Here is a 13,717-nt window from a genome sequence, read left to right as displayed (position 1 = left end):
CATCATTCATTTAATCTTCAAAGAGGAAGCAGTTGTCCACAAAAGCCTTCAAATAGCTTCATTAGTGCAATTTTTCAGACTCAAATGCTTAGCTAGCAGCATATGATAGTAAGGTCATTATATTCATCTATTTCCTAATCTAATTTTTTTTTATGTTTTAACACTTAATGTAAAAATCTGTAAGTATGGAGTTTTGCCTTCTCTTTGTTTGGCAAGCAGCTTAAAATATAAAGAAAATATGGATTCCATTAACAAGATGTTTGGTCACAATGTCTTCAAGTTGTGACATTTAATGTATTGGCCCATAACCAGTTCTTTTCCCATTTTGAGGTATGTTTAATGTGAAAAGAGGCCTCGAAACATTGTGTTTTACTGTCTGTTGTAGACAAAGAAAACCTTAGAGCATGAGAAATGTTGACTTGATTCAAAAAGTAAAATTGCAAGAGTCATTATAAATAAAATTGGTGTTCAAGAATAGAATGTGAATTGGGCATTGGTGGCTCACACCTGTAACCCTAGCTACTGAAGAGGCTGAGATCTTAGGATCGCAGTTCAAAGCCAACCCAGGCAGGAAAATCCATGATACTCCTATCTCCAATTAACCACCAGAAAACCTGAAGTGGCTCTGTGGCTCAAGTACTAGAGTACTAGCCTTGAGCTGAAGAGCTCAGAGACAGCGTCCAGGCCCTAAGTTCAAGTCCTCCCCCACCCCCCCCCAAAAAATAGAATGTGAATTTTATATTTAAAAAGAGAAATAGTTAACTAAGTGCTGGTGGTTCACACCTGTAATTGTAGCTACTCAGGAGGCCGAGTGAGAGCTGAGGAACAAGGTTTGAAGATAGCCTGGGCAGGAAAGTCCATGAGACTCTTACCTCCATTTGAGCACAAAAAAAAAAAAAAAAAACAGAAATGAAGCTATTGCGTATGTGGTAGAGAAAAAAAATCTCAGGGACAGTGCCCTGGCTCTGAGTTCAAGCTCCAGGACCAGCACCAAAAGTAAATAAATAAATAAATAAATAAATAAATAAATAAATAAATAAATAAATAGAGAGAGAAATAATTGACTACATTTATGTTTCATTTGTTATATTTTTAAACATATTTTCCTTTTCTAAGAGCTTTGATAGTTCTTTCTCCTACTAGAATCCAAGAGATATCATCATCCTACAAAGTAATTTAGTAATATTCAATGCACTGACATAGTTATTGTATATATGTGAATTATGTATTTAAGTATATGCATATATTATAATTTTAAATACTCATTTGTAATCAAAACATTCTTAGAAAGAAAGCATGCACTTATAGTGCAAGGTGGTAGAGTCATTTATAATTATGGTGGCTACTCTGAAGGGTTATAAAATGTGTCAAAAAGTAAAATTTGCTGAACCCTATTACCAAGAAGCAAACTTGCTAACTGGCACTTTAAACTTTGCATCTTATAAAAGAATGATTTATTTGGCATTTGACTGGTCCACTTGCAGAAATCATTACATTGCAATATTCAGTGACTGTGCAAAGGGAAAAGAAAGAATAAATCATGTAGAGACATTCTCGAGTTAATTCTGGTGACCATATCATGGCAATTTTTAAGGCACAGTCTGCCTCTGGGAAAATAAAGAGCTAGGTGTATTTGTAGCTTAGAACAAGCAATCAGAGCTTTTGGTCATGAAAACAGTCCATAACTAATTGCAATGACAGCAGGGAATTGCATACATTTTGTTTCCTCAAATTATATAAAGGCAATTACATTTGGAATTCTAAACTGCTTCTTAAAAACTGGAATATTTTTGTGAAAACAAATTCTAATTGACACAATATAATTTAAGATGAAACATAAAGATGAGACCAAGCTGATCTTGAAGAGATCAGTGTTATCATTTTTCCCAGCCACATGTGAATCCATAAGGGTAAAATAGAACTATTTGAAAGAGCAGCATGAAACTGCATTATTTACATGTGTTCACTGTGATCATAAGAAAAATATCTAATGTGCCCCTTAATTCGTGTATTCATGAAGTTTTTATTACCTTCTTTGTATAATACAATGTTAGTCATTTGGGAAAATACAAGAATAGAAAAAGTAAGAATCTCTCTTCCTGATGAAAAGACAAAAGCACATACATGTCCTTATGATATAAAGCAATGTGAGATATAGAATAAAAGGAAGGAAGAGAATGCATAAGAATTCACATGCACATTATGTGAGAAGACCAGGAAAATCTTCTGGCATGACAACCCCTCAGTTTTCAGGGAGGGGTTAGATGTGGAAAGGTCGAGATGAAGGGGGAAGACTGAATTTGATAGTTTAAAATATTTTATCCACTTTTCCATCACTTAATATATTTATATTTTAGGAAATAATAAAAGCTATTTTTATTAGAAACATAAAGAGAACATTTCATAAAAACAAACATAAATTCAATTAGACTTATTGTTCATTCCAGGTGATATTTTTTTAATTGAACATAAAATGTCCCTTTTAATCATTAATGCTAGACATTTAATCTACATAATCCAATGTGAGATAAAAACTTGAATAATCTTGAGCAAGTGTAGTCACATTCTAAACACAATTACAGTGCTTCTACTCAAATAGCAAAAGAGATTTGTTTCTATTATGCAGTCTGACAAGAAAGAAAATCATAATTTAGAGGAAATGCAAAAACTATAAACCATGCTACTTTGTGTGTTTTATTGTTTCTTTGAATCTATCAAAGTCTGTAAAACATCGGAATTCAAATATTTTTAATAAAAGTTAGAAAACAGATAATTGCTAAGAATTTATCTCATTTACAAGCACTTATAATGAGTTCCCAGTTTCTTAGAAGAGTGCCTGGTTGAATTCAGAAATCTAACTGAACTAGTCCCAGGAATAATGGATACATATTTCTGTTGCAAACATATGTAAGGTAAATACTTCATACTGAGAGATCCGTTAAGAATTTGGAAAACAAAAATGATTTCCGATAGATCAATTCCTAATCTGCATCCCATTCTGAATCTCCCCAATTGCCTTGCTAATATAAAAAGAGTCAGTGGCTCTTTAACTCTGTGAGTAACTGAGACCCCTCCTTTGCAGAACTCTAAGGAGCCTAGAATCACCTTTCTGACCATCTTTCCTGTCTTCTATATATCCTCATAAAATATTTACTGTTCTTCTGAATGACCACTCTGATTATCCTTAGACTCCTTTCAGATTCCCTGATGATGTCATGGAAATGTTAAACCCATTATGCTAAGTTAGGACCTCTATCTGCAGTGACCTCTTGGCACAAGCTTCGAGGACAGCATGATATTTTTACATAAAAGTTAGTCTTCATTCAAATCTTTGAGGTCTGATCCTGAAAAAAAAAAAAAAAACCTGACAGTTCAATCAACCCTAATAAATACTTAACTAGGTCCACGGAAAAAATAATAATACAATTCACACAAAAAAATCCATTACACACTTACAATTGAGTAATAAAATGTCTATTAAATGTACAATTATTTTTACCACATTTTATTGGAAAAATAAGCATTTATCCTAATTTACAGGTTTAACCCAAAGGTGGTGCATGGCATTCTTTTTCATTAAGTGATTAGGGGAGTGATGAGTGACAACACCCAGCTCTAATTATCTTGAATGCAGTGTTTCAAATTGATCATGCATAATGCAATTACAAATCATAATTAAATTAATTTATATTGATTTAAGATTTTACAAGTGGTTAATAACTACAATGTAGTACATCTATTTCCACAGCTAACATTAATATTTTCAAACTACCCAATCATTTCCTCTTTTTTACTCCAGTGTGTTCTCATTTAAAAGTTCATAAACTTGTAATTACTTTATGCAAGTGAAGGCTAACTTCTAAATCCTAAGAGTAGATGGCAGAGATGTAGCTCAGTGGTAGAATTTGTGCTTTCTCTGGGATCACTACCACTAAAACTACCCACCCACCCCCCAAAAAAATAATCCTTATAGGTAGAATTTTGAAGGATTTAAATCAGGTTTCTCAAAGAAATGATACCTAACTATATTTGTGCATTTAGGATCTAGATCTAGGCTTAAAATTGTGTCTTTCTCAGAAGCATCTTTTTCTTCCCATCTGTCAACCATTCAGCCATACCTCAACTGTCTTCACAGCTGGTTCACATAAAATGATTGCACTTTCTCAATATTGTTTTGCTGGAATCTCTGACTAGAGAAAACCCAGAGTTAAGCAGTGTGAGGACAAGAGTCCATTCCTAGATATTGGCAAGGGTGGAGGAGAATCTGGAGGCTAATGCCAGGTCAGAGGGAACGCTGCCCCTGCAACAAAACCCAGAGGATTTGTGCCTTCCAGGTTAATCCCCCCCGCCCCCGTTCTCCTCACCAACAGTAAAGGAACTAAGTTCCTTCATAGTCTCTACATGTGAAGGTGACGTGGGCAGATGATGGAGGAAATCCAAGAACATCCCCTTGCCCTAGTTAATCTATAGAGCTGAAGGGGAAGTTGAGGTAATGAGTGACCTGAGACAAGACAGATTGTGGATGGGATAAGGGCTTTGAAAGTTACACCAGCATGCTTTTGTCACAGAAACAAATATTGGACAAGTTTATCAATTAGTCTGACAGGGATTTGCCACATTGCTAAAGGACCATTCCCTCACCTTGCCATTCTTTAGCATACTCTAAAGATAAAATCTGGTCCTTGTTTTCTCCAATAAGCCTGGGAACTGGGAGTTGGTTGCATGGATTGTTGGCTTTCACATTAAACAATAGGCCTATACTTGAGGTTGTTGTTAGTTGTTGATGCTTATTTGCTTTTGATTTCCAGTGGTTTTCTCTGAATGTACTGAATCTCTAGACGGGGGAAAGAAAATGAAGTAATCAGATTTCTAAGGGCCAGGTTTATATCATTTCTTCTTATTATTAATTATTATTATAAAGGTGATGTACAGAAGGGTTATAGGATACATAAGTCAGGTAATGAGACAATGTCCCCGCTCACAAGTTGCATCGTTCATTAGCAACATAGTGTCTAGTGAGTACCACTGCTGCCATTTGTCCACCCTTTGTCCCATCCTCAGATTGCCAGTTTCTTTTAAAAAGTGGCAGGTTTCTAAGAAAGATTCAAAGCAAACATGATAGGCAGAGAGCCCTGGTCTCAGTAGTCTCAAACTTCTAAGCGTGCAGGTGTCAACCAGAACAAGTGCAAGCACGAAATTGCCTAACTCCTGGAGCAACCTCTGCGGCACGCAGATGACTGCTCACTAGCGACCCCCGAAGGTCTTGGGGAGGAAAGAACACATTTGGGAGCTCACTTGCTCCAGCCAAGCACCGGGCTCCCTTTGGAGGAACCCGCGGGCTCTTCGCTGCTACCCGCAGCCTGGCGGGCCTCGGGTGTGGACACTTTCCCCGCAGCCAGCCTGTCTTGCCTTGTGTAGACGCAGCGCCAGATTCTGGAGCCACGATCGTGAGCCCAGGAACGGAGATTGGAAGGGAAAGGGAAAGGTGGAGATCACACCACAGAACAATCAAGATCTTGGAGCTTCCCAGCAGGAACTGGGCTGAAGAGAAAACGTTCCCCAAAAGCAGTCATAGCCAGTTCTGGGTTGCGAAGGGCGGGAACTCCAGAGCTGAGAAGAAGAGGCAGTGGGAACAAAAAGCCTTCCCTTTTATCGGTCACCTTTGGCCTAAAATCTCCTCTATGAGTGGGGGGAACCATCGCCATGATTTCAGATCCCAACAAGCTGAAGCAAGACTTCCTACATTCTAGTTATACATGCAAGCACGCGCGCACACAGCGGGAGCGAGAAATGAAAGGGGCCAAGTTAAGTGGTTTTGCCCGGACCTGATCATCTCTCCACCTTCCTGTGCTCTGTCTACAAAGCACACTGTCCCCGGCACTCGGGCCACAAACTGCGGCCCCGAGACAGGCATTGCAGCGAATGGGACAGTGCCAGTTCAATTGCTCCTGGCTTCCCTGGTCCCAGGTCTGCCAGCGTTGTCACCAACTGGTTAAAAAGCAGTCTTCCAACCTGATTCGAAAGCGTGCTCCTTTTACTCCAGCACTTTATCATAAGAAATGGAATCCTGGTTTATTCTCCCCCACGCTGCTCAGAGAAACTCTCGATAATGAACCTCTCATCCTTCACTGAACATCTCAGAAACATTCTGGCAGTGTGCGAGGCCTTTGCACTTTAAACACTCTGAAAAAAGGAGAAAAAGAAAAGTGGCCCTTGAATAGTTTCTACCCATTTCTGAAACACTTTGTTGGACTAGAGAATAAAATTCAATTCAGTCACCTTTAACCTATTATTTTCCTTGACCAATAAATATTCAGAGACATTAGCATGGGTTACCTTGGACTTGAATTACAGTCAACTGCACTCAACACTAAGCCCTGAGACCAGGCAATACCAACCATGATCTTGTGAAACTCTTTCCTTCTCTACAAAAATTAGAACATTTTCTGGAGATTCATCAGAAAAGAACTATTTTAGATTTTTTTAAAACTCTTAGTAGAGTGTCCTTACAGAGTATCATGTTTAGTATTTGTAAAGATAAGGTGAGTTCCATTTATTGTGTGGGGAGGGCTTCATTTGACTTTTTTATTTTTACTTCTATATTTTTTATCTTCTTTATAGCATCAGTATGTGTGACAAGCAGTCTGGGTTGTTAGGTTTCCAAGCAGGAATCAGTTTAAAATGCATAGATTCTATTATATGTACAATTTAATCACAAGGTATTTAAAATAGACATTTCCATCTAAAATCCAATCAGAAATCAACACGCTTCCTCCAGGCATTAGATGATCATCTCGATTTTGCATTTGTAAACTGGGAGAAATAAATGTGACTTGTGGATAGCAAGAGGTCAAGTACGGCTGCTCAAATATTTTTCTTACAAAATGACGGATTTATTAGACAAATAAGTAGCCCGGCTGATGCAAAACCCCCAGTGATTGAATTTTGACGTTAAGTCAACAACAACTCGAACTACATCAGTGCTTCAAGATTTAGTTATGATGGTAGAGATTACTGAACAAATAAGAGCCAGAAATGAATACAGATTTCTGAGGATCTGCCCCTGGCACCCTCTTCTTGACATTCTCCTCCATATGCTCCCCTATTCATACTGTATTATAATTAAAGGACTTGCCTGTGACTTGCGATTGGAAAAGAACTTTAAAATAATTAGGCTTTTTTTTCTATTTAAAAAAAAAAAGAGAGACTGGCTCAGAGAGAAAGCCAATTGAGTTTCATGCTAAATTCCTTCATGGCCTAAAAGTCACCCACCATTAGAATGGAGAGAGAATGCAGTTGGTAGGTTTTGTTTTGCTTTGCTTTTGCTTTTGCCTTTTCCTTTTAAGATTTTATTTTCATTATGAGTTCTGTTAACATACTCTCTGTGATGGCTGGTAGTCTTATAAAACACTTCATTCTGAAAGATTTGAGTGTATCCCGTTCATGATGAGAATTCACTGCTGAATAATTAAATTGCCTATACAATCCCAGGAATATTTTGGATTCACTTCTCCCAGTTTGCTGCACTCCTCCTGGAGCTAGCCATGGTGCTGAAAAAATCTTGTTCCAATCTTTGGGAAGAGAGGGCTTAAGGAAGTTTTGGATTACCTTTGTTCCTCAATTAAAGCTACATGTAAACATAATTGTTTTTGCCTATTTACGGAGCAAGGCTCTAATCTGTTCTGAGTGTAGAAATCTATGAACATTTATTCTAGATGTGACTTCCTTATTGTGAAATTGTGACTCCATTTCCAACTGACTCTTGTTGAGCTAGTTGAGAGTCCATTGCTTCTACCTTCTTCTTATTATTCCATGGTCATCAGCTGTTGTTTGATTTCTCCTCTATTTAAAAAATAACAAATATATCTTAAGAAAACAAATTTTTATCTGAGTTGAAGATTTAATCTTAGCAAAGGACTTGAGAACATTTCTCTTTGTACTAAAAATTTGCTTTCTGTATGTCCAGGATACAGACCACTTGAACCAATAAACTGATACCAGGTAATTAGCCCAGAATTTCTTTAAACACATTAGTACTTCTATTCTAAAATAAATTCCCTAGCTTCTCCCAGCCTTTTATATATTTCCTTCCTGTGTAAGCATGCACCCCTAATTTATATATGCTTTCATTATGCTGATTTTTAAGTAATCTACTCTTCTAGGCATTTTCTCTAGGTAATAAACCCAGCTTACTAACGCTAAAATAGAAATAAGATTTCTGAAGCCTAGTGGAATACTGCATAATTATTTTGTCACTCTTGTAGGATTAAAAAAAAATAACTTGTTCAATGCATCCCTCCTACTAGAGAGGGAGAGTGTTTCTGTTCTTCTGTTTAAAATATTGGATAGGACCTTTACTGCAAATATGCTTCTGTTTATAACATGCCTGAACTTATTTCTGCATTTATATTTCAATATGCTCTTTAGAATGCAAAATTCCTGTCAAATTAAAAAGTGCTCATGTTCTGCCCACTTCCAGCAAATCACTTGCAGCACCTAATAAATCCAGCTGGGGTTCCTTCCATGGCCTGATGCTGCTGAAATCATTATTGTCCTGCCTTGTTTCATGTCAGAGGCCTCTTCGCCTCATCTGTCATGAAACCAATTTCACTTTATTTACATCCATTTGCTAGTTTAATTACTGTGCTGATGAATAGCCTGAAGGAATTAAGTTACGAGTCTTTGGAAACCCAAAGCGACAGATATATGGGCTACCTTTTAACTACAGGGAAGGAAATAAAAGCTAGTGGCATGCACCAAAATTTTAAAATAATAAGTGTTCTCTCTACCTAGCTACTCTTGAAATTCAGGATGATTCTTTATGTATTTGTCATCTCCTGGATAAAATATAGGGCTTTAAATCCTGTCATATTTGCAGATTGGCCACAGTTCCTTACAATATAATTTTCTAGATTTAAATAACATCCCCTCATTTTTAAAACTAGGAGTCACAGATGACTTCCCAGCCAAACCAATAGTCCATTTTTAATTAAAGATGCCTACTGGTGTTAACTTTTTTCTGCAACTAAAAACTTCCTTCTATTCAAAGATAGATAGGTGCCTTCATAAAAGCAGGGGAAAAAATACCCAACCTACATATTACAAAGTGTCTTGCTTTAATATTGTAAACATTCTAAAAAGCTTTCATATACTACTGTTCTTGTCATTGAACTTTCACAATTATCTTTAAATCATCACTAAGAGCATTTTGCTATCTTTCTCTTTTTGCATGTCCAAAATAATACAACATTGTATATTAAAATAAAAAGCTTATGATGCAGGTGAACAGTCTGTATTTTCAAATGTATGCACATAGTCACTCATTTACATACACACAGATGTGTGTATAAAACCTAAAGTTAAATTGTGTGTCACTTTATTATCTTATAAATTAACTTCTGTGGGATCAGCCTTCTAATCATGAGACTGTTAGAGAAATACTGTTCAAGGGTATTTCTAAGTTGTACCATTAACTGTAAGTTTTAAAACTTAAAATTGATCATTCAAAATTAAAGTCTTCATGTGGTCTGCTATTATTGGCTGTCGATTAAAGGCAATAAATATGCCCAAACTAATACCTGAGTGTACATTTCTCTATCTCCAGATGCCATTGTAAATAACAAGCATGAAACTTATAAATTTAAAAACTTGAATGTTTTTCTTTCCTTGCTTTCTTGCTGCTATAGTTTCTGGCATTTGTACTTCCACTTGATTTACATAATAATGATGAGTTTTAGGCACATGCTAAATATATTCATCTTTGAAAATGAAAGTTTAGCTTTTTCTCACAGACTTAGCAAAGTTACTCATTTGTAATTTCCTCATGCTGCCTATGGGTACTTCCAAGGTTGCACAAACTTGCTAAACTAGATATCTAACAACAATGTTGAATATTCAAGCACAAGACAGACTTCTAAATAATGAAGAAATTAGCAAAATAGGAGTTTAAATTTGTTTTTATTTAATGCTTTTGCCACCTCATACACTCTGCTGTTTCATCTACCATAAAAGCAGCTTGAAAGAGGGATGCAATGTGAAGGTGTTACATTCTCTATCAGAACTAAAGGTGGTGAAAATCCATGCAGATATATACTAACAAATTACATATTCATTACAAATCCCCCAGGCACTTCTTTCCAGGGCCCCTTCCATCCCCAAATACACATTTTCACTATTCCCTGATTACTGTTAATAAAGCTCATCTATAAAACAATATACACAAGGAAAATGACTTCTTTTAGTACTAAGAGAGTCTTGGCTCTAAAAGTTTTGCAATAATAAAGAAGCCCTAAACAGAACCCTCCAGGTAAAATGTTTTTTAACGCAACAGATCCATTTATCAAGTCTTTTACAGACATTTAAGTCTTTTACAGGATAGGAAAGCAATCTGCATTGGCTTAATTATATATTATACATATTTATATTTTTTCAGTAAAAGAAATGAGTTTAAATGCTTTCTCTTTCCATCTCCCCCTCCTCCATCTATCTTATTCTCCCCCTTCCCAAGACCTTCTCCTCCCTCTCTAGCTCCTTTTGATTAATAGATCCATGTGGCTAACGGCCTGACATATGGTGTGCGAAGCAGCTTGAGATAGTACCTTAGGCATCCCCTACGGCCATTAACATATTAGGGGCTTATGTGCAGTCAGACAGTCAGACCTCATCCAGAGCCAGCATTTGCAGTAAGGCTGAGCCCAGAGCTGTTTGATAGAGTTTCAATAATGCACCACTCTTCCCTTTTAAGGCAGTTTCTTCTGGTGCTGAAACACTGGTACAGTATTGAGTGAAGTTCAAAATTAAGACTCAGTTACATCCAGTAGTGGGGGTGGTGGTGCTTACATTTGTTTGTATGTGGATATGCACGTGGAAGCACAGCTTCAAGCTCCTGAGTATTGTTAGTACACAGCATCACCTGGATTTATTTTGTTTAAAGATTGATTTTGCTTAAAGTCTTCTTTATACCCAGAACAATAACAGTACAGTAACAGTCCCGTTACTGCTAGAGATGGTTCAAAAGGAAAAACAAAGCACAACAAAGATATTTCTTTCAATCATGGAGCTTGAATTTTCCCTGGAAGAAATTAAGTGCATTTTTAGATCTGTACAGGTAAACAAAGATAAAAAGCTACGAAACATAATTAAATTTTTACTTTGAAATGTGTGACTATATTTAAGTATATTTGTAGCTCAAATCCCAGAAGAGGGAACAAATCTTACCCTATAAAATCTCAAAGTTGATTAACAGCAAATCTTGACTATCATTCTGAAAGGTGAGAATCTCTCCAGAATATGTGTCTGTGTTTATATATAAAATTTTTATATATTAAAATTTGAAGGCAGGGGATATAGCAAAAAAAAAAATCAAAGCTTACATCTCACTTGAAGCTTATTTAATTCACTTTAACCCCGCAACTGAAGCTTGAAATTCACTTTGCCCACGCTCCTCTGCCAGCCTCCTGCTGATAAGCCACTGTTCCCCCTTTTGAACTATACTCTGGCTGTTTGCTTGGCAAATAAATACTGTTCCGCCCTATTAAGCCTTTTAGGTAGTTTCATCTTTGGATTTCTCAAATATGGAGCTAATAAGGAGGTACTTTGATGCTGTTTTACTTTCAAACTCTAGCCCTGAGGCGTTAAAACGTGCAAGAAGGTAACTGGAAAAGTAAATCGCCATGAGCAAGGCGCACCCTCCCTTTCAAAATCGCCCGACCCCTCTGCAGTGCACAGCGCAACAGCCCCCCCCCCATACACACTCTGTCCTGTTTCTGTGCAGAAATAGGTCCCCTTGGCAGCCCCTGGGGTTTTGAATCGGTGCCACTGTACCCGGAGAGTGAAGAAAGAAAGGGCACTTTTAAGTTTAAAAGCCCTGGAATCCCTTGGGCTTGGGCTTGGGGGGGGGGGGGGGCGGGGAGAGGGAGGGCGGATGTTGGGGATGTGGAGCTTGAAAACCTCTCCAAAAGTTGGTTCTAGGCAATAAAACTTCCGGTAATAAAGTTGTGCACGAGGCGTGGCGGCGCAGAGGAGGTGCACCCGGACGCCAAGCGTAGCCGCGAGCTTCAAGTTCACATCTCACGTGGAAGGGAAGACTCCGCCGGAGAACTAAAGCCTGGACTACACTCGCTCCCCCGCCGCGCGCGCGGGCCCCCGCGACCCCGGAGTTGCACACTGGCATAGAAAACAATCAAAACAAATCGGTGTGATTTAAAACTGGGAGGAAAGCGCCGGCCGCTCTAAAGTGTCATCCACGTCTCAGGTTCATTTCCAAAAGAAAGGGGAAACACTTCGAGAGAGTCCAATGCACTCCGCCTGCTTCCTCCATGCCCCCACCCCCTTTTTTTTAATGCCCACATTTCCACTGCTAACTCTTACAACGCAGCTCAAAGATCGCGCGGAGCGCAGGACACTCGAGCTCCAAACGCAGTCAGTCCCCGCTCTCCTAATCACATTTAGCTTCTCTTTCTCTCATCCCAACGATTTAGTAAAGTCGCGCAAGTGATCAAAATTAACATAAATCATTATTAGTTATTAGGATTTGCTCTAAATTACACTGTGAATATCGCACCAGCCCCATCTGCCGCCCCTGCTCGCGCAGCAATAGATTGCAGATAAAATAAATGTCCTTACCCCATTAGAAGGTTCCTGTCTCTGTAGCCAAAAGCCAAACAAAAGCAATAAATACCGGGCTTTTTCCTCTCCACTATTCAGCTGTGATTCTTTTCCCCAGCTCTTCCTCTAGAAAAGCTCAATAGCTGCCTGAAAATATTGCATTTTATATCACCAAAGGGCGATTAATATTGCATTAACTGTATTTAACATTTTTTTTAAGCGCGAGTAATCTACAATGAGTTCCTTTCTGCTAGGAAGTAGAGGGGGCCTCGGAACCATGGCAGACCGCTCCCGATGCCCTTATGAACGTATTATTTGTCTCACCCGTAGTATTTTTTTTTAAATAATGTTAAGAGGGTGCCGCGCGGTGTTTGAAGTGGAAGAAGCCGTGCTAATGGTCTGCTTACAGTATTCTGACCCTGTCTGGAGACAGCCAGGTCTCTGGCTTCATTAAATGTTTATTGTCAACACTTGGTGGGGGCGGGCAGGGGGAGCAAGAGACTGGTGTAAGTGAATTTCCACGCTGGAAACTGTCAACACTTTGTTTTATTCTCCTCCATGTCTACAAAAGTTTGTATACATTTGGCTGCACTGAGGCTAAGAGGTAGTTACCAAACAAACTTTGGTCTGTATTTCGTTTTGCTTAGCAGGTACGTAGTCTCTTTCCTCCTACAGCCCTGCTTTGACCAACTCCTTTAGCTCGCGCCACGTTAGCCCTTTCCAAGTGTCTTCACTTCTTCTCTTTTCCTCGGTCGAAATGGAGATCGAGATAAAGATCCTTTCCTCCAGCTAACTCTGACTGAAGCGACCTCCCGTGGATGCTGGCTGGGACAGTGACTCTTTCTGCTTTGCTTTCTTCTTTTTCTTTGCCCCACCTCTGGGCTTGTGAGTGTTTTACCGGCCATTCTCTGACATTGCCCACCTCCGTTTGATAGTTAAGATTTTGAGCAGCCCGCCATCCTTTTGCCCAGCGTACAAATCCTTCCTTTCCTAATAAGCCAGATCTGTATCAGGACTCCCGGCAACGTTGCACCTTAGCAACCAAACCGAAGCCATGCTCCTAGTTCTACCGATCCTTTCTAACACGCGCGACAGCGTTTAGAAAGTTTCG

The sequence above is a fragment of the Perognathus longimembris genome, chromosome 3, assembly GCF_023159225.1.
Source record: "Perognathus longimembris pacificus isolate PPM17 chromosome 3, ASM2315922v1, whole genome shotgun sequence".
Taxonomy (NCBI): Eukaryota; Metazoa; Chordata; class Mammalia; order Rodentia; family Heteromyidae; genus Perognathus; species Perognathus longimembris.
The sequence above is the reverse complement of the archived record's forward strand: the minus strand, read 5'-3'. Positions refer to the sequence as shown.